This window comes from Lissotriton vulgaris, unplaced genomic scaffold (genome assembly GCF_964263255.1).
Source record: "Lissotriton vulgaris unplaced genomic scaffold, aLisVul1.2 SCAFFOLD_1222, whole genome shotgun sequence".
Lineage (NCBI taxonomy): Eukaryota > Metazoa > Chordata > Amphibia > Caudata > Salamandridae > Lissotriton > Lissotriton vulgaris.
In genome coordinates, this window is record NW_028240727.1 from 507558 (window position 1) to 528446 (window position 20889).

General features: G+C 45.1%; 1 protein-coding gene across 1 annotated transcript in view; it reads right to left on the bottom strand.

Moving 5' to 3' along the window:
* LOC147672896 (aarF domain-containing protein kinase 1-like) overlaps positions 1-15992 on the bottom strand; it is a gene marked incomplete at its 3' end in the record, with an annotated part of 519161 nt that extends 503169 nt beyond the window's left edge. The window contains exon 1 of the mRNA XM_086947942.1: positions 15950-15992. The remainder of the gene's footprint in view (positions 1-15949) is intronic.
* Between the last annotated feature and the right edge of the window lie 4897 nt (positions 15993-20889).

Genomic DNA, 20889 nt, shown 5'->3' on the forward strand with positions numbered 1-20889 from the left:
TGGGACAGGGAACAGGTGAGAAAAGTGAGCGGGGGTAGCGGGCAGTTCGTGAAGATGTGACAGAGAATATGGGCAGGGCATGGGTCAAGTGGGGACCCAGATATAACTAGAGGGAGGAGAGATAGAAAGGATTCCTCTGTTAGAAGAGGGAATGAGTCGAGACAAGCCTCTATAGGGGGGCAGGGGGGGTTGAGGAAGGATGAAGAGGGGGGGAGATGTTGGCTCTGATAGTTGCAATTTTATCTAGAAAATAAGAGTTCAGGGAGTCGCAAAGAGGTTGAGAGGGGGAGGGTTTGAGAGTGGTTCTGTCGGAGTAAGCGAGTTTATTAATAATAGAGAAGATTTCTCTGGGTTTATTCTCCGCGACTAGAATTTTGGAGGAAAAGTAGTCCTTTTTGGTGGACAGAATAGATTTTTTGTATTGCTGCAAGAGGGAGGTGTACTGAGCTTTGAGGATGGGGCAGTACTGTCGTCTCCAGGCTCGTTCTGCGTGGCGGACTGAGAGTTTTAGTACCTTCAGTTCGTCATTGAACCAGTGGTTGGAGTCGTTCGTCCGTCTAGAGGAGACTCGCCTAAGTGGGGCGATGGAATCGCAGGCTGAAAGTAGCCAGGAGTTGATGGAATTGGCTTGTTCTGAAGAGGGCAGACCGGAAAGGTCAGGGCCGGAAGATGAGAGAGAGGAGGCTAGAGAGGCCACATCTACCCGGCCCCAAGAACGTACCCAGATGTTTTTGGGGTGCGAGGGCTTGGTGGGTGGGCCAAGTGGAGAGAAAAAGGAGATCAATGAGTGATCAGACCAGGGACAAGGGGAAATAGACAAAGACGCAATGGGGCAATTCAGAGACCAGATCTGGTCAAGGGTATGGCCTTGAGTATGAGTAGAGGAGTGGACATGCGAGGTGAAGTTAAGGGAGCGTAAAGTTTCGGAGAATTCTTTGGAAGTGGAGCATTCAGCTGGATCGGAGGGCCAAAAGTTGAAGTCGCTGTTATGGCTGTCTTTTTGCCAGCTCCCTGGAGAAGGAGAATGATGGAGAGTGACTCCAGCCTATCACCCTCGTAGCATAGGGATTAGGCCGATAGACAGGGACCCTGTCTTACAGATATAAGGGCATTTTCGTGCCATTTCCCTTAGAGTAAGGCTTGAGGGGTTAGATATATAAGTATTAGTCATGATTTACTCATTTGCTAACATGCCGATCTGTTTCTCATGGAGCTATGCATATTATGGGCTCCGTAGGCCTTAAACGAGACAGACTCCATTTTGCTTTCTGCCCGGTAGCTCGAGAAGGCTTTCTAGGTGAAATGTAATGTTTTAGTTTCAAGCTGTTGTTCGCTTGGAGAGAACCGGTTCAGGCTGACCCTTATCGAAGGAATGTATTTTTCTCCACTCCGAAGACACAACTTCAGGCCGGCCGGCTGGGAAAGTGTCCTTGGTACGGGGAGGTACAAGAATTTGGTGGGCGGCAGGTTACTGGCCGTGAATTTCCATGAAGGAACGGGCTTTGATATTAGCGAAGGTGTTAGTCTTTCAGTCAGTCAGTCCGTAGGCGGCATCTAGCCGTTAGCATCTCTGCTATTATTCACTTTCATGGTGGACAAGTCGCCATCTTTGAAGTCGGAGAAAGATTTAAGACCGAGACTCTCTGAAAACAGACTGAACGAGAAGTGGCGCGGAGCGCACTAATGCAGAGAGAGAGAGAGAGAGACGGTAGCTAATTAACAGCAAGGTTCCGAGGTCCTGAGGGAGAGCAGACGAGTTTGAGCCTAACGGTGCAGACGTGTACTTGTGACGGCTGAGGGTGACTGCAAGGCGAGCCAGGACCCAGAGACGAGACAGGAGCCTAGATGACTGCCGAGTCCCGATTTCCCATTAACCAGGTGATGTCCGACCGACTCTTATAGTGCGTGCACTCTAATCTTTGTCTTTTATTCTCTTTGCAAATGTAATGATGCATAGTAATGTGATTTATGTTTATTGTCAATAAATACCCTAATTCATATAGAATTATCGTGTACCTGGTGCTTGTGTTCGATCTTGGTAAATGATGCTCCTAGTTGAGCACTATTTAGACGAACGGATGAGAAATCCCGATCAGATGAATGGTCGTCAAATAAGGAGGGAGTGAGTGGACCTTTGATGTCATAGGCACGGAGTACACTATACAATCTGAATCCATATCCAAAGTTATTATTTTAGTTTTATCCTAAGTAGACCGTTGAGATATCATCCCAATAATGTTTCATAGGAATGTGGTCGTCGTTGATATGCGGCGTTAATGAGAACGGCAGGAGGGATACTGCCGTGTAAAGCCACCGGATTGTGGCATAAGACTAAGTGAGAGCGTCAGGGGGGATACTGACGTGGATGTTTCGCAGGATCGCGAACGCTTTGGAAAAGGGAGCATTGGGTTCTGCAGGCCCGTGTGTAGACACGCCGGATTGTGTGTCAGATCTGCCCTAGGGTAGAACGGTCTGGGTCGGGGCGACCGCGAGGCCAACTGATGTGAATAAGATATTGTAAAAAACCCATATATGTATATTGTCATTCCCCCATTCTTAGGTGCAATCTGTATATTTATCTGTATAGGTACTTATTGTGAATACGATCTAAGAAGGGAAGGTGAGTACGTTTTGGCTGGGTCACAGGGGCCCCTGGGGGCTGATCCCATCTAGACAGGAAATCCAGCCATTACATCTGGCGTCACGAACTGTTTACGAAGCCTGTGTGCATTGTGTTGTTTTCATCTCGTTGGTTTGCGCTCGGCTTGTACGTATCTAATTTTGTTTATAATTGTGTATATAATTTTTTGTGTGTTAATATGTTTCCGAAAAAATCTCCGTCGGTTTTTAAATTACCGATCCAGATTCCCGGCTGGGAGTCTACGCCTTACGAGGCTTTGGCCCGTGAGTGGGCTGATTCTACTGGTTTAAGTGAAAATTGGTCTTCATTCTTGGAGCAGGCGGAGCCTGCTGATGTGATTTCGTGCCTACAGAAAGCGCCAGTAGTGAAGGGTGATGAGCTTCCTATTTTAGGACGCAGAGGGTGGATTGTTCTTACTGCATACAGAATGTTGCATGAGAAGTTTGTTCAACTACAGAAACAATTTAAAGATACGGAAGGACAGTGTGTTGAGTTGCAAAATTCGCATACTCTTTTACGTTGTCAAAATAAACTGCTTGCCGACAAACTTGAAACGTATCAGACCATTGCCGAAAGAGCTGCGGTCCGTATTGCACGATATAAATACAAACATCGGCGTGGACGTGTGTCTTCACGCAAAGTGCGTATGATTGTAGCAAAAGCTGGAATGGATTGGAACCCTGATGAATGGGACGGTAATATCTGGGATTCTCATACTTCTGACTCCTCGGCAGAGGAGGGTGACAAGCGCGAGTCTTCTCGCTCCGGACGTGATTGTAAATCTGCTTCATGCATTGATTTGACTCCCGGTTCTGACTGTGCTCGTTCTTCCCGTGCGGATGACGTTGCTTGCCCTGATTGTTCTGTTAAATCTAAAATGCGGGCTTCCTCGGAAGCTCTTCCCGCAGTTTCTGCTCACCCGATCTTTCGACGGAAATTGCAACAAGCCCCTGGTAATCCGGGTGGCATCCCTCTTGACTGTATTGAAGATTTTACTCAGCAGGAGATTAGTGACATCCTGCAACGTTTTAAACAACGGCCTGGTGAGGCCTTGCTTACCTGGATGGTGCGTCTTTATGAGCTTGGCGCTTCCGGTATTATGCTCGATGCTGTTGATTGCTTACGATTTTGCTCTTTGAGTTCTGATTCTACTATTCAGGACCATTTTCGAAATTTTAATGGTAATGTCCAAACTTCTTTGCTCCAGCTTGCGTCTGATGGCTGTAATCATAAATATCCAACAGAGTCTGATTGGCCCTCTGATGAAAAGCCGTGGTACACTTTGCGCGATGCGTCGCAACGTTTAAAGGAGGAAGTCATGAAAACGTGTATCTTCCTTAGTACTGCTGACAGGTTATTGGATGGTTTGTTAACATCTTCCGTGCGTAACCGCATTATACGTACTTCCCCTGTTGCTTACAAGCAGGTCATGATGACATTGTTAATTAATCAAACTGGCAATCCTTTGTCTGCTGTGCTTGAGTCTGTTCGTCAGCTTGGTGAGCTGGGTGAATGGTTTAAACCTGAAAGACAATCCCGACCTGAGGGTCGTACTGGTGGGGACTATAAGTTCTCTAGGCGCGACATGTTTCTTGCTCTCATTGCTGATGGTGTCAAAAGGGAAGAGATCGATGGTGAACCTAATAATATCCTATGGGATATGTTTCGTAAGCGTGGTTTGGATCGGAAGGAAGGTGCCCGTCGTGTGCGAAAGAATGATTATGATCGTGGTTCGGATGACAGTGGTGATGAGAGACGACGTGTGACTTTTGATCGCCGTGATGATCGGCGCCAAGAACGTGGTGATTCCCCCCGTCGTAGTGATGGGAGGGGGAGAGAGGATGATCGTGAAAGGGGAAGAGATGATCGTGGTTCTAACAGACGTAGAGATGCAAGGAGTTTTTCCCCTGATGTACGTAGGAGGGAGGATCGTAACAGACTCTCTGACCGTAATTCACAACTTTTTGAACCTGACACTAATCCGTTTCGTACTGGAGACGGATATGAACAAGAAATTCTGATACCGAAGAAAAATGAAAACATTTACCCTGATCTGTCTTGGTTGACAGAACGCGGGAAAAATGACTAGGAAATAGGTCAAGCTCCGGTACGCAGGTGGGCCCACAGAGATTACAGACCATATGTAGATATTGAGATTTTTTGGAAACATCGTAATATCCAAAGGGCCCGAGCGTTAGTTGATACTGGGGCGGAGGCCACTTTAATTCATGGTAAATCAAGGAAATTTCATGGACAGTCTTTTACAATTACCGGCCTGGGTGGTAAAGAAACGCCCGCAGTTCAAACTGCACTTGAGATTAAAATTGGTAGGATTCCTCGTAGAGAATACTCTGTGTTGGTTGTGCCACTTTTGGAATATATTATTGGAATTGACATCTTGAAGGGTATGACTTTGCATTTGGATGATGGTTACTATCAGTTTGGTACTAGACAGTACATTTCGACCAGACCCGTACGGGTTGGCCGTTTACGCATGCCACCTATTAAGATCCCTTTAGCAACGAAAGTGATTTCTCAGAAACAATATCGCATCCCAGGTGGTCATGAAGAAATTACAGCTACGATTCAGGATTTGGTTGACGCGGGAGTCATTACTCCGGTCACATCCGCTTGGAATAATCCTGTTTGGCCCGTGCGCAAAAGTGACAACTCTTGGCGCATGACTGTTGATTATCGAGAATTGAATAAACATACACCTAAATTGACTGTGGCAGTGCCTGACATTGTTACATTGATTGAGAGAATTCAAAAGCATCCTGGTACATGGTATGCTTCTATCGATATTGCTAATGCATTCTTTTCGATTCCGATTGCCCCCGAATGCCAAGAACAATTCAGTTTTACATGGAATGGACGTCAAATGACGTTCCGGAGTCTTCCTCAAGGCTATGTACATAGCCCTACAATCTGTCACCGGCTGGTGGCGGAACATTTGTCTGAAGTGCCTACGATTCCTCAAGTTCAGATTTGTCATTATATTGACGACATTTTGATTCAAGGTGAAACGCAAGACCAAGTACAGTCTCATTTAGATCAGATCATTGACTGTTTGCGAGCAAAAGGTTGGGAAATCAATCCTGACAAATTACAAACTCCATCCCAAGCTGTGAAATTTCTAGGAATTAATTGGCATGAAGGTCACAGAGAAGTGATCCCACAAGTTAAACGTAAAATACTTGATTTTGCTGTTCCCAGAAATAGGAAAGAGGCGCAATCCTTTATTGGGTTGTTTGGATTTTGGCGCCAACATATTCCACATTTGAGTCAAATCTTGGCTCCACTGTATCGAGTCACTCGTAAAAAGAATGCGTTTGAATGGGGTGAACCTCAACAGACTGCTTTTGATTTGGCTAAAGAAGCTATTCAGTATGCTTTGGATTTGTGGCCCGTGAGTGAGGGTAATGTGGATTTGAATGTGTCCGTGGAAGGTCTGTATGCCAATTGGAGTTTGTGGCAAAAGCAGGGCAGACAAAAAGTGCCATTAGGTTTTTGGACCAAAAAGCTACCAGAGGCTGGTGAGCGTTACTCTCCTTTTGAAAAACAGTTGCTTGCTTGTTATTGGGCTCTGGTGGATACCGAGCAATTGACTTTAGGCCATGCTGTGATTTTGAGGCCTGAGATTCCCATCATGCAGTGGGTTTTGAGTTCACCGAAGTCCCATCGAATTGGACATGCTCAGGAGGCTAGTGTGATTAAATGGAAATGGTACATTCAGGACAGGGCACGTGTGGGTCCGAAAGGTGTTGCGGTTCTACATGAGCGAGTGGCGCAGGCGCCCTCCAATGAAGCTGAGAGTGAGCGTTCGGTTCCCGTAGTGCAGGAGTCTCCCGTGAAGTGGGGTAAATCATTTGATGATCTGTCCGTGGAGGATAGAAAACATGTGTGGTTTACGGATGGTTCTGCGAAGTTCATTGGTGACAAGAGACATTGGAAAGCTGTCTCCTATAACCCGATTACAAAGAAATTATTGAGCACAACTGGAGACGGTAAGAGTAGTCAATATGCTGAACTCTATGCAGTTTACCAAGTTTTGAAACAGGAGTTACCAGGTACATGTCATGTTTTCACTGATTCCTGGTCCACTGCAAATGGACTAGCGGTGTGGTTGCCTACATGGCACTCGCACAATTGGGAATTGCATTCTAAGGAGTTATGGGGTAAAGAATTGTGGCAAGAAATTTGGGAACTGCTTCCGCAGAGTACTGTAACAATCTTTCACGTGGATGCTCATACTCCAATCGACTCCCTTGACAAATTTTTCCATAACATTGCAGATGAACAGTCTAAAATTTCTGAGGCAGTGGTTGACATGCAAGATTCTGATTTGGCGGGATTGGCGAAATGGGCCCATCAGAAAGCAGGACATTTTGGAGAGAAAGCCACTAACAGGTGGGCTGCTGATAGGGGAATTCATATTCCCTTTTCTTTAATTAAAGATGCCATTTTACATTGCCCCGTTTGCCAGCATTCTAGAAAGAAAGAGGTGCCTCAAATTGTTCGAGGTCACTTACATCGAGGTAAATTGCCCGCCCAAATTTGGCAGATTGATTATATTGGTCCGCTCCCCATGAGCAGAAATTGTCAATATATTTGTACAGCAGTTGATACTTATAGTGGCCTTTTGGTCGCTTTCCCTTGCAAGAATGCTACCCAAGTGAATACAATTAAAACCCTGGAGCTGATTATTTTATATTATGGTGTCCCATTCCAAATTCAATCAGATAATGCATCCCACTTTCGTGGAAGATTGGTGCAGGAATTCTGTATGGAGAACAATATCGATTGGGTGTTTCATATTCCATATTATCCACAAGCTTCAGGACTGATTGAGAGAATGAACGGGTTGTTGAAAGAACAGTTGCGCAAGTTGACTGATGACCGTTACAGCCAGTGGAGAGATGTCTTACTTCAAGCCTTGTTAATACTGAATAATCGTCCTTTGTTGCATGCTGAATCTCCTTTGATGCGTTTGTTTCCTCCACATGTTGATGCGAAACCTAATTCTGTTGGAAGTACTGTCACTTATTGGGAAATTACCCCCGGTGCTTTGGCTCCATGTAGAGCAACCCCACGTTCCGCAGGCCTCGACCTGCATGCTTTAAATGATGCACATTTCCCAGGAAAGGATCGAATCATTGTTGAAACTGGCATAGGTGTCTCTATACCTGCCGGTAGTTTTGGATTAATTGCCCCTAGATCTGGCCTGGCCCTGAAAGGTGTTCAAGTACTCGGAGGAGTGATCGACAGTGATTATCAGGGAGAGATTAAGGTTCTCTTGCTTAATAGCAGTGAGACGGATTTGTTTATCAAAAAGTCTGACCGTGTTGCTCAGTTACTGATTATGCCTGTCTTCAGTGGTGAGATCAAGAAAGGCTCTGCCCCAACGTTGCTAACTGTGCGAGGACAAAAAGGCTTCGGATCCTCTGATCTTCCTGGAGCTAAAATATGGGTGCAATCGCCTAAAAATCCTCCTGAACAGGCTGATATTATTGCGACCGGTCATGACAACACCGTTTTGGTGATGAAGCCAGGGCAAGATGGCTGGGAAGCTGTCCCAGCTGATAAATGTTACTTACGAGAATGATTAAGGCCTGTGTTTGTATTCTTTCAGACCATTCTTTGGACTGCTGCTGCAGGATGTGTCGTCGTTGGACTCCTTTTGGCTTGCTACGCCGGGAGAGGAGAGCATCTACCGACGCCGAGTGATGGGATAACAAGAGCCGCGCGGTCCGCGTGGCAGAAGTCCTCCAATTTTTGGATCACACTCGCGAAGCGAGTGACGAACTCTCCGCATTTTTGCCTTACACCCATGAAGTCCGTCACTGACATTTTATCAACCTGTTTGGTTGCTGTCCCTGCATCTACTGATACACTTCGTCATATATTTAATATATCCAGTGCCCGACCTAATGTCATTTTGGGCGACTTCTTGGCCCATGAGTATTGTCCCTCATGTACTCTTCTTCCAGACCAGGATGTCCTACTTAATTCCAGAATCACTACTTTTAACATTACCCCTGGTGACCTTTGCTTCATGATGACCTGTAATCCTAAAGCCATCTCTGAATGTTTGCGGTTGAAACTCCAAGCCGCTACTACTTTTTCATTTCACCAGCGTTTGTTATGTATGAAAAGACTTCCTAATTCATGTTTTTCAGTGAAGAACAATATGACTTGCAAAAGTTTAGTTGTCGCCACTAGCCATTATCGTTCGATGTTGTTACCGGCTGGATGGCTCTTTTCATGCGGGAATTCATCTTGGCCCTATATTCCTGCGAATATTTCTGGTGGCCCATGTGCCATCACTAGATTAAGTTTGCTGATGTTTTCTTCACATCCTCCTTCACATTCCCGTATTGTTCGAGATTCTATGTCATTGCATGAAGATTGTGATTCCTCTGTTCATCTTTATTCCAGATCAGAATATCTTGGTTTAGCTTTTTCCATTATTGGTGTTCCTGCATTGGCCGTTTATAATGCCAAAACAATCGGCAAAATGGCCTGCTGGATGGTCAAATCGATCAACCAAACTTCTACTGTTCTGTCCGATTTATTATTAGATTCCCAAGGTGAACGTAGAGCTATTTTGCAGAATCGTGCCGCTATCGATTATTTGTTGCTAAAACACGGGCATGAATGCTCTGATTTTGAAGGTCTATGCTGTTTTAATTTGTCTGACCATTCTAAAGATATCCAATCCCATATTAATAAACTCCACGACTTGACTGCAGAAATTAGAGAACACATAGATCAGGGTTTCTTTGACTGGCTTTTTAATTGGCTCCCTGACATGCATTTTTTACGACAAATTTTGGGAGGGGTTATTATTATTGTCTGCATCCTTATAGCGATTTGTTGCTTTATTCAGTGTATCCCTTCCCTGCTACAATTTTTTAGACTTACGAAGAATCGTAGATCAGTTAGTTTTGTTTCATATTATTCATCTACTGACGTTAGTTCCATTTAGTTGCTGGTTAATAGACTGGAGTCAAGGGGTGTAATGTTATGGCTGTCTTTTTGCCAGCTCCCTGGAGAAGGAGAATGATGGAGAGTGACTCCAGCCTATCACCCTCGTAGCATAGGGATTAGGCCGATAGACAGGGACCCTGTCTTACAGATATAAGGGCATTTTCGTGCCATTTCCCTTAGAGTAAGGCTTGAGGGGTTAGATATATAAGTATTAGTCATGATTTACTCATTTGCTAACATGCCGATCTGTTTCTCATGGAGCTATGCATATTATGGGCTCCGTAGGCCTTAAACGAGACAGACTCCATTTTGCTTTCTGCCCGGTAGCTCGAGAAGGCTTTCTAGGTGAAATGTAATGTTTTAGTTTCAAGCTGTTGTTCGCTTGGAGAGAACCGGTTCAGGCTGACCCTTATCGAAGGAATGTATTTTTCTCCACTCCGAAGACACAACTTCAGGCCGGCCGGCTGGGAAAGTGTCCTTGGTACGGGGAGGTACAAGAATTTGGTGGGCGGCAGGTTACTGGCCGTGAATTTCCATGAAGGAACGGGCTTTGATATTAGCGAAGGTGTTAGTCTTTCAGTCAGTCAGTCCGTAGGCGGCATCTAGCCGTTAGCATCTCTGCTATTATTCACTTTCATGGTGGACAAGTCGCCATCTTTGAAGTCGGAGAAAGATTTAAGACCGAGACTCTCTGAAAACAGACTGAACGAGAAGTGGCGCGGAGCGCACTAATGCAGAGAGAGAGAGAGAGAGACGGTAGCTAATTAACAGCAAGGTTCCGAGGTCCTGAGGGAGAGCAGACGAGTTTGAGCCTAACGGTGCAGACGTGTACTTGTGACGGCTGAGGGTGACTGCAAGGCGAGCCAGGACCCAGAGACGAGACAGGAGCCTAGATGACTGCCGAGTCCCGATTTCCCATTAACCAGGTGATGTCCGACCGACTCTTATAGTGCGTGCACTCTAATCTTTGTCTTTTATTCTCTTTGCAAATGTAATGATGCATAGTAATGTGATTTATGTTTATTGTCAATAAATACCCTAATTCATATAGAATTATCGTGTACCTGGTGCTTGTGTTCGATCTTGGTAAATGATGCTCCTAGTTGAGCACTATTTAGACGAACGGATGAGAAATCCCGATCAGATGAATGGTCGTCAAATAAGGAGGGAGTGAGTGGACCTTTGATGTCATAGGCACGGAGTACACTATACAATCTGAATCCATATCCAAAGTTATTATTTTAGTTTTATCCTAAGTAGACCGTTGAGATATCATCCCAATAATGTTTCATAGGAATGTGGTCGTCGTTGATATGCGGCGTTAATGAGAACGGCAGGAGGGATACTGCCGTGTAAAGCCACCGGATTGTGGCATAAGACTAAGTGAGAGCGTCAGGGGGGATACTGACGTGGATGTTTCGCAGGATCGCGAACGCTTTGGAAAAGGGAGCATTGGGTTCTGCAGGCCCGTGTGTAGACACGCCGGATTGTGTGTCAGATCTGCCCTAGGGTAGAACGGTCTGGGTCGGGGCGACCGCGAGGCCAACTGATGTGAATAAGATATTGTAAAAAACCCATATATGTATATTGTCATTCCCCCATTCTTAGGTGCAATCTGTATATTTATCTGTATAGGTACTTATTGTGAATACGATCTAAGAAGGGAAGGTGAGTACGTTTTGGCTGGGTCACAGGGGCCCCTGGGGGCTGATCCCATCTAGACAGGAAATCCAGCCATTACAGTCGCCTAGCACCAAAACGGACGAGTTGTTGACTGCTAGGGTGGCCACAAGTTCTTGAAACCCGTCAAGAAAGGTTTGTGAAGGTTGGGGGGGGTGGTACATAAGTAGACAAGTGAGAGGTACATTAAAGAATAGTGAACGAACGACTAAGAAGTCGGTTGTACCTATCGGGGGAAAGCTGAGAGGTTTGAATGGAAGATCCTTTTGGGCAATCAGGGCGACACCCCCGCCGGATTTGCCGGTAGGCCGGTCAGCTCGGAGAGCGTAGTAGGTAGCGGGGAGAGAAGCTAAGAGAATGGGGAGGGAGCTGTCACGGAACCAGGTCTCCGTAAGGAATAATAGGTCTGGTTTATGGAGATCGAGTAAGACAGAAAGTTTGTGGCAGTGTTTGACCGCGGAGCGTGTATTAAGGTAGTAGATGGAAAGGGGGGCCTGACTAGGCCCGGCAGGAGGGTCGGGCTGGGGAGGGGGGAGAGAGGAAGCGGATGGATCGGGCGTGAGGAACGGGAGGAGCGGCAGCGGCTGCGAGTCCCAGGTTATTAATGTGGGTGGTCAGAGAGGCTTTGATAGGCCAAGGGCCATGAAGAGAGAGTAGTTGCGCCGCTGAATATTGTCGTGGTCCGGGATAGTGGGGTGGCCTAGGCGCGTTTGGTCGTGGACGGGCGGGAGGGAGAAAGGGGGCGTGGCCTCGGTGAGGGGGCGTGGCCTCGGCGCTCGCCAAAGTGGCGTGAGGGGGTCCAGGTGATCGGTAACCTCCCGCTGCAGCGTTAAGTCGGCTGCGCGGGGAACGGAAGTCAGCTGGTAAGTCAGAGTAATTTTAAAAACATAGAACACAGTTTTAGCAAGCAGTTGCAGTAACAATAATTAAAATATCAAGAGGTCCGCTCCCGGATTCCGCCTCAGGAGGACTCGCTATAAGTGGGCAGACGATCGTAGTCAGCGTCTATAAGTGCGCGCTGGAAGGGGGCATGGCCTCGGTGAGGGGGCGTGGCTTCGGCGCTCGCCAAAGTAGCGTGAGGGGGTCCAGGTGATCGGTAACCTCCCGCCGCAGCGTTAAGTCGGCTGCGCGGGGAACGGAAGTCAGCTGGTAAGTCAGAGTAATTTTAAAAACATAGAACACAGTTTTAGCAAGCAGTTGCAGTAACAATAATTAAAATATCAAGAGGTCCGCTCCCGGCTTCCGCCTCAGGAGGACTCGCTATAAGTGGGATTGGGATATATATATATATATATATATATATATATATATATATATATACACACACACAAATATAGATATACATCCGACTAATAAGAATTTATAAAATGCAATGAATAATCCTAGTTATGAGGATGAACTTTACTAAAATTTACCATTGATGTGTAAACGTGTGCACCAAAATGACAAAACAAAAGTAGGTTTTACATGTTCCTAATTAATGATGCTTCCGTGACACTTTCATAGATTGTATTTCGTACATATATTAATGGCACGCATCTAAATCGAAAAACGTAAAAATATCGTTTAAAATATTTTTCCACATTATAATTTGCAATGTAGTGATGCATCATGCTGACACGTAATATTTGTAACCATGGTAAATGATTTTAAGTGCATCAGAGCTAAACTAAAATCATGAAATCTTTATATTTCCTATGAATGTACGCTAAATAATTTTATATATTGTACATTATATTAGCATGATTTAATGTAGGTCTAACTGCATACGTCAAATTTCTTGCCTTGCTGAATCTACTGCTCGTGAGAGAATTCCTCAATATAACAAATAACATGAAACAATGTTTTCTTTCCTGAGTTCTCATTTACTGAACAAGATACTTCGCTACATTTTCTGATACAACCGAAACAGCTGCCTGGGAAACTGCCCTCTTGAACCTGTTTATGTGCTCTTACTAAAAGGAGCATTGTTCAACGTTTCACTTCTAGCACGACCGATTTCTCTACAATTTGTGTCTTCTTTATGTCGCCTGACACCCATCCTATACAAACTGGCCAATAAACTGAGTGGTATGACCAAATGAAGTGATTCCAGGAGATGTCACCCCAGAACTTTAAGAATATAGTATTGCTTGATGATAAGGGAGTGGAGAAGTGAATTTTTGCGAATTGGCAAACTGACTGGTTGATAAACTGGCGCAGACACTACGAGTGCTGGATGAACTGCCAATTATTTCCTTACTATCGCTGATGGAGCATTGCATCTTTGACTTGACTGATGCAGATTCACCTGGCTTCCTCTCTGAGCTGACCCATACGCACCTAGTGGTCTTTTCCTATGTAGAGGACTGCTTGAACCGGCACATTCCATGTCTATTCCTGAACTCTTGAGCTTTGGTGTATCTACTTAGACTTTGGAAATTTGTTAATGCATTTTATTTACTTAACTCTTGATAAAGTAGACCAAATAATTGCACATCGCTTCAGCTATCCTAATTATTTCTATCCGAAGGAATGGGAATTTATATTCCTGTTAATAAATGATCAGGAAGGTCCTTATTAGAGAGATCACTGAGCATCAAATACTAATGTTATTCTGTATTGTTGTAACTGAGCTGTTAGTGTGTATGACTTTGGCTCGCATATGTTTCTTCAAGAGACTTGGGCATGCCTTGGTAATTCTGTATAGCATTGTATTAATGGTAATTTACATGAGTTTAATTTCTAGTTAGTAGTTCAGTTATCCAGTTCTTGGTTCTCATTGGATGACTGCTGGATCCCTTATATCCAACCCCCTATCAGCACAAAACAAGGTCCATCAGAGGACTATGGGAGTGGTATGATCATTTTAGAACAGGAAAACCATAGTTCATTGATGTGGGCCCAGCAAGCGCTACAGCACCATGTTATCACGTGGGTGTAGAAAGCCATGCTTGAACTCATAGATATTACTCTCACCATACTGGGAAGCAGATGGGAGGATGACTTTGGGAGGACCTGCCCTTGAGCTCCTCCTCGGCAAGCATGCCCTCACCAGGCGCGCAACACCCATTGGACTCACCGGGCTTCAGCCCCCGCCCCTGCCCCCCCCCCCCCCCCCGCCGTATGTGGCAGCCCGGGATGAGACAGATCCCGGGCACACACAGAGCCACACCCGAACGTTTCACAGGTCTTTAAAAGACAACTTGAATGTTAATTAGGCCTTGCAGTTGTTTCACCCCCTTCTAAGAGTCCCTGCAGCTCCACTCTGCCTACTGATTAAAGGTTCAGCCCCCCCCCCCCGAAATTTTTTCTTAGCCCCCCCGAAATTCGGCTCTAGTTGCGCCACTGGCCCTCACACTCCAATGGCGGTCACCGCCGGCTCCACCAGTTGAGGCTTGGCATGGGGTAATGCACAAGGGGGGCAACGAGGAAGAAGTAGCCCTACTTTAAGAGGAGATTCAAAACCTCCGTAAGTACCCTCTCTCGCCTCAATGGGCCACACTCATACAGAATTCCGGCAGGGAATAAGCAAACATGATCCCCTAGGCTGAGGCGTCACCCGTTCACCACGCCCTACCTTGCGCAACTTTAAAACTCCCCCACGGGAGATATTGTTCCCCTGACCATTACCCTCACCCACCCCTGCCGCAATGGTATGCTCCCCTGTAGCAGACACCCCATGACTTCTTAAGCCGACATCTTTACATGCACAACTATCCACGCCTTTGTAGTTTAATTACTAATCTTGACCTACCGCAATCCCTTCAGTATTCTGCTCACTTCTCATCCTGGTTTATATCCCTCCCCCAATTTGCGACATAGGGGCAGGACACTGCTGGAATTCATCTGCCTATATATAGCACCTTATACCGCATACTTTTTTTCTGGGAGTCTTGATATATTCTATGGACCCCTGTATGCAGTTGGCATGTCTATGTTTACCTGCATGGTGAGATTCCAGTGAATATAGCCGAGAACAATATGCTCTATCGCAATTGTTGAATTTTTATAAAACCTAATAAAAAGGTTTAAACAAAAATAAATAAATACGCGCACTATCGATAAATTAACATTTACATTTTACATTCCAGTTCTTGTACGAGTCACCGTTCTTTTCTTTTAACACAGTGTGCGTTACCCTTATTTCAAATAAATGAATTCCTTGTCAGGGTTCGTAAGCGCGAAATATGTGTTTTTGGATTAGCATGCATCAATTGCAGTTTTTTTTTACTCAAACGGTATTCTAACTTATCTGAAAAAATTTATTGCAGAGCATGTTCACAAAAACGTGACTACAAACTCGTTAGAATGCAACAATTTTTCTTAAACGCGGTAATTATTTTCATGATCTTTTATGTATTCAGGCACAAGTTTCGTGCACTCAAGTTTAGATGTGCAGGTCACTCAGTGCAGGTCTTTTACCGACTTGAGCTGTCAGCTCAGCTACCAGTTGCATAAGTGTCAGGGGTGATCTTGGGACTGTCAATGTCAATACTGCATGCACTCCAAGAGAAACTGATTTACGCGTCTGTTCAACTGCTAAAGAAGCAGCCAGTTTTAGATGCCAGGCAGCATCTGCCTGGGAACGAAAGAGGATGTAGCTTCTTGGCAGCTATCGCCCATTTTGCATTGGTGTATCGCGCGCCTCCTACTCACCGGTAGAGAGCCCGTTTTCTGACCCGGGTCTTCCAAGTTCCGGCTGCACAAGAGCCGGTTGGTTTAGGGACATGGAGAGAGTCATCCAATTACGAGCCGTCAACGCTCTCTACGTCATCCAGGACGCCCACTTTTGGAACGCTAGGAGGAGCTTATACCAAACAATGACTACTGATTAGTCCGCTTTAGAGGAATGAATATTAGCAACGATGTAAGATCACGTGACAAACGTCAATGCTTACTTTTCAAGCGGTGACTGTGAAATATACAGTGGTACTAGGACTGTAAGTGGCCCCTGGTCTTGCCGGTGCTCAGCTCCGTCAGTTCTAAAAAGCAGGTGCTATGCCGGGTCCCTGTCAGGATCTCCATTTTTGCCCTCACCCTCAGGAGAAATAAATCCTAACTCTTCAGCAGTACCACCCTCCCTTTGATGTAACTTCAAAGAGACTCCTTATAGTTCTTTCACAGTCTCACCATTTCAGTGCTGAAGCATTTTCAGTATGCTATATAGCAAAGCCGTTCTTTTTTAAATTATTTATCTTATGCAACTAACAGGGATTGACAAAGCCAATAGTGCTGGCTTGTTGTAGGTGTAATGTTTTTTGTTGTATTATATATCTGGATGCAATGACAGAAGTAGCAAAATACCATTTGGGTGGAACACTAAACTAAGCAAAGAGTTTCAGTTTACGTGTTTATAAGCCATGCGCTTGATTACATCGGCCATGCCTAGGTGACCAACCGTCCGTAAATTTCACGGACCATCCGAAATTTGGACCACACGTCCATTGTCCGTGAGGATCACTTTTACAGACGCCTTTTCTCTGTAATTTTGGGCCTTGCAGGGAGCAGAGAGCTGTTCCCCTGGGAGATGCCTCACTGCTCAGCTCCCTGATGGGGCCGCCTCGCACTAATCCTCGAGCACAAGAGCAGCCCTACCCTGCCCATTGTCATTCTGTATGCTGGCTGATTGTCACATACAGAATGACAATGGGCCAGTTTGAGCTACTACCGCATGTTCTGGCCTCCTCCTGCCGCGGTCTAGGACAGGGCATTCTGTTAGAGTTAGATGGAAGAAATGTACAAAACAAATTTATAAAAATGCCCATGCTGCTATGTGCCAGTTCATGAAAAGAAGCTGGCAAAAGAAGTTAAAAATAAAAGGTTATAGTTCTTACACAGTCTCATCATTGCAGAGCTGAAACATCTTTAATATTATATATAACAAAGCCATAGTTGCTGCTTTTTATTTATTGATTTTATGCAACTAACATCCATTGACAAAGCCAATAGTCATGGCTTGTTGTAGGTCTAATGTTACTGGATGCAATGATAAAAACAGCAAAATACCAGTCGGATGGCACATTATGCTCAGCACATATTTTTAGCTTAGGTGTTTTAAGCCACGCCCTTAATTACATCAGACACGCCCCTTGGAGAGACCCCCAGTTTTTTAGTCCTACTTAAAGCCCTGGAAACAACACCATGTCACAGTGACCTCACGCCCTGGGACTGAGCATCATGCACAACTCGTGGCTTCTAAGTTTTCAGATTGCCTATGTGCAGGGGTATAGTTAACCCTCCCCAACCCCACCTCTTGCTTTAGAAACTACAGCGAGGGTGAAGTTCTTTATAGGCCTCTTCTGTCTGCAACTCAGTAGACTAAGTCTCAGCTCATAATCAATGTGAAAAAGGTGGGTAAGTGAATAAGTGAAGGAATGGATAAATGGCTGAATGGATTAGTGAAAGGATGGATGGATGAGTGAAAAGGGCGAATGGATGGATAATGAGAGAAACAATGGATGATGCGTTAGTGGAAGGATGGATTGGGGTAAATAAATGGATGTATGGGCGGAATGGTAGATTTATGTGTAAAAGGGTGGATGGGTCAGTAAAAGGATGGCTGGATGAGTGAAAGGGTAGGTGATGGGCGAGTGAATGGGTGGATGGATGAGAGAAATGATGGATGGATTGATGAATTGATAAGTGAAAGGGTGAATGGATAGATGGATGAGTGAAAAGGTGGATGTAAGGATGGAAACGTGAGTGAAAGGGAGGGTAGATGGACACAAGTATGGATAGATGAGTGACAGGGTGAATGGATGATAAGTGAAAGGATGGATGAGTGATAGGATCAATGGATGGATTCATGAGTGGATGAGTAAATGGATGAGTGGGTGGATGGGTGAAGGGTGGATGGAAGGATGGGTGGCTAAGTGAAAGAGGAATGGAGGGAGAAAGGGAGGATGGATGGATGGATGAGTGAAAGCATGGATGAATAATTGGCAGAATGGATGGGCGAATGGGTGCCTGGATGAGTGAAAAGAAGAATGTAAAGATTGATGAGTGAAAGAGTGCATACATGAGAGAAAGGGAGGATGGAGAGCTGGAAGAAAGGATGGATGGATGGATGGATGGATGGATGGATGAGTAAAAGAATAAATGGTTGGATGGATGAGTGAAAGGATGATAGGTGGAAGAGTGGATGGATGAGTGAAAGGATGGTTTGGGTGTAAGGGTGGATGGATGATGGATGCATGAGTGAAATGAAGGATGGAAGGATAGATGAAGGATAGGTTTTCAAATGGTTAAACATGTTTGCATATGGATGGGCACACAGACAGATGGACAGAATGAATGGTGAAAGACTGAATGAAGGTTTAATGAATTAATAGATGAAAAAATGTAAATTTGAAATGGTGGATATCAGGGGTTTGATGGAAGGATGAATGTCTAGATCCTTGGACAAGAAAGCTCTTCTGGGGAGGGTTGTGATGACTTACTTTGCTTTCTTGGTGCCATAAGAGCTTTAGTTCAAAGTGGGAGGTATTTACATTTTCTGGATACCCCCTTGCCTATGTGTTACTATTCTATATTTGCTGTGTGCTTATGCGAGGGATCTATACATCATGCATTTGACATTTTGAGGGACACCAACTGCTACTTGAATGTTACACTAGTAATTGTAAGTGTTTGCATGTTTTGTTTTAGGTATAAGGTTTTAGAGAGAGCCTCATAGTGCCATGAGCTGTGCTTGAGATGTATATTGTGTGTTTGTAGCAATAGGCAAGGCTTCAAAAATAAATTATGTAATAGTGTATCAACAGTGCCTTCTTTAAGAAAGCTGCATGGAAAAGCACCTTTGTGACTTCCGTCAGCTAGTGCAACTCTCTGAGAAGCCCCCATAATCAAAGTCTTTTTCATTATTTTAAGTTCCACTTGCTGAAACACCCATTTTGTGTTCGCTATAGTGGGTTCATCACAGCAATCCTCCCTTTAGTTCACCTATGCCTGCCACTTTACATCTTACAATGGCACTCAGATAAGAGATGCTAGTAACAAAGTCTATTCCAGCAGATCTTCCTGACCACTTCTCTCACCAAACATGCCTGCTCAGGACCATGAGTTGTAAACAAAATATCAGACTGGACAACCAAGTGCAATAACCATATAAATAGATTATTATTATCAGAAGAAATACCACAAAAGACCTGCACAGTTCCTCAAAGCTGCGCGCATGACGAAAAAACGTGAAGTGCACGATTGTCTCAACCTTTGTACTGAATTTTGACCTTTTGTACTGAATTTTTGTCCTCAGTTTTGACCCTTTGTCCTGAATTTTACACTTTCCATCCGGAATTTGCACCCATGCCAGTTGGTCACCCTAGCCATGTCCCTTTCAGAGACCCCCAGTTTTTTTTACCCCACTTAAAGCCCTGAGTGGTAGACATAATTTGTGTTAGATATGCTGATGCTCTAGCGCATGTATGCTAGCAAACATTTTACCAGGGGCCAACATTTTTAGTCAGTGATGTGGCTGAGGGCTGTACAGATGAAAGCAGGTCGGGGTGGGGATTGGGGGGAAGGGGTGTTGGCGGTAAGGTGGGTGTAGGGGAAGTAAAGCATATACATCTGGTGGCTTATCTACATAATGTGACAACAGAAAACCTGGGATTAATCCCAGCTTCTCCATTTAACCAAATTGTGTGATCCTAGGCAATAGTTTTATTTCACTTTCCCTTTCCTTTTTTCTTCATAAACACACCTAAGAGAACTTTGAAATACATGATTTCAGGATGTGTGCTTGTTAGAACCGGGGTCTCTAGTTGGCAGGGGTATGCACTCTAGTCCAAGTAGGGACCAACGCTTCCGACCTGGTAGCTTGGCGCAGAGCAGCAAAGGCGTAACCTCAGAGACAATGTGTAAAGTATTTGTGCAACACACAACGGCGATGACACAGTAAAAACAATCACAAAAGGAACACCACACCAGTTTTGTATAAGAATTTCTTTATGTAAAAGATATGCGAGAACCAAAAGCAGGTAAATGCAGCTCCAGGCAAGATCAATAATAAAAAGGATTCCAGTTTCCAAGCAAGATCAATAATCAATAAGGATGAACCCAGTTCCCAGGCCTGATCAAATCACCAAAAGCTCAGGTGTGCCAAGGGCTCCTGTTGGTAATGTCTTTCTCACAGTGTCCTTGGATGGCAAAAGTTCACTTGAGGTAGGCTCTTATGGTCAAAATTCACTGGGGGAAGGTTCTTAGGCCAAAGTTCCCTTGTAGCGTAATAAGTGTGCCTCTCATAGAAATGATGCTCCCAGCGTAGGAAGTGCGGCTGCCCAGGCGCTGCTGGTAATGCTAAAAAATCCCCCAGTGTCAATTACCAAGTAATTATGCCCCCGTAGGCCGGTCATTGAAGGACGGTTCCCAGCCAAACACAAAGCTCACACTCCAGGTACCCGGCCAACCCGCACCCCGCCCCCTTGCAGCAGCCTGGTTGCACTGAGGCGTTACCTGGGGTGGTGGTTGTGGGCGCTGGTGCGAGGCTCCTCTCCCCCTGGGGCCTCGGGCTCAGCAGGCACTGCACTGGTAGGGGTCACGGCCACACAGCGCTCCTTTAGCCCAGTGCTTAACAGTGCCTCCAAGTCCGGAGCAAC